Source organism: Dunckerocampus dactyliophorus, chromosome 17 (assembly GCF_027744805.1).
Source record: "Dunckerocampus dactyliophorus isolate RoL2022-P2 chromosome 17, RoL_Ddac_1.1, whole genome shotgun sequence".
Taxonomy (NCBI): Eukaryota; Metazoa; Chordata; class Actinopteri; order Syngnathiformes; family Syngnathidae; genus Dunckerocampus; species Dunckerocampus dactyliophorus.
The window spans coordinates 20,291,179-20,292,615 of record NC_072835.1 but is presented as its reverse complement, the minus strand read 5'-3'; positions in this window follow the sequence as shown (position 1 = coordinate 20,292,615).

Sequence of the window (1,437 nt, the reverse complement as noted above, 5' to 3'; positions counted from 1 at the left end):
CACGTAGTAGGACCGAGGGAGGGGGGCGGAGCCTGCTACAAGTTTGGTCAAGCCACACAGTTCACACGCAGGGGAAAGATACACACTCAGCTGTGTACATTCTATTCCTTGCAGTGGGCCTATTATGTAATGTATACGTTATGCATATGTTACAGCTATTATGCAACTACAGGAAGTAATGAGCAGTGTGCACGTTACATTCAACAGTCAAGTGTGCACTGCAGCAGCAAATGCTAGTGTTGGTTTATTCATGCTGTGGCAGGTTTTAGACATGCAGTGTACACTGACGACATCTTGTGGCACTGCATACATTTACAACTCCTATCCTGCAAAATATAACAATCATATTGTAATCGATACCTATCATTATATGTCTAATAATATTTACGTGATTGTGATAATTATGAATTACAATGCAACGGCATTTGCCAATGTGGTTCAAATGTAATGAAATTGTCTCGGGGTGTCATCTATTGCAAATGTAATGTCACGCTTCAGCCACTAGAGGCCAGTGTGACACCAAATATTCGCTTAAAAAGAATGCTTTTCCTGTCATCATAAAGGGTTAAAAAAAAAAAGAATATCGTGGAAAGGTTATTTAGTTCAGTTCAGTTAGTTCAGTTCTGTATACTGAGCTAACTAGTTAGCCTCCAATTACTCGATTAATCGAAACAACAATCTTCAGATTAATCGACTAAGAAAATCATTATTATTTGCAGCCCTTGATGAACCTTATAAATCTTAGTTACAACAGATAAATTTTTTCACATTATTAGAATAAACATAAACATTACTACAAACGAATAAAAAAGGAATCATTTTGGTTGCTCGCAGTAATGCAAAAGTTTACCAAGACAAAAATTTGGTCAAATGAAAATAGTTGTCTTATGGAAACTGAAACACAAAGTGAAAGTCCCAGCTTATTGCAGCCATTAAATGTCAGCTGTAGACACTTTCCCTTTCTCTCTGTTCCTCCTTCACACTTGAATAGTATTAGAACAGGTTGCACACTCTGAGCTCACAGCCAAGGTATTTTACAAGCTCATTACCTGTCTGCAGCGCCACACCTGTATAACGTGACAAGTCTTGTGGTGCAGAGTTTAAAGCAGCCAGAAAATGAAACGCATGCTAATGGCAGATGTGGTGATTTTCATCCTTTTTGTTGTAGTGCAGTAGATCAAGGACAATGTGTGAGCTGTCCAGTGGGTGCAACACCAGAGGGATGCTGGATCACATTGCTGGACATGAGAAGTACACAGTACCTGTACTCACAATCTTAAATTAGTAAGTATATTCTGGGACAAATACAGGAGCAGGGGTGTCCAAACTTTTCCCGCCGAGGGCCACATACATAAAAATGAAAGGATGAGCCATTGTGTGTCACAAAGATGTGTGACCATGAATAGACCAATACATTTTCTGATTCAATTACAATTG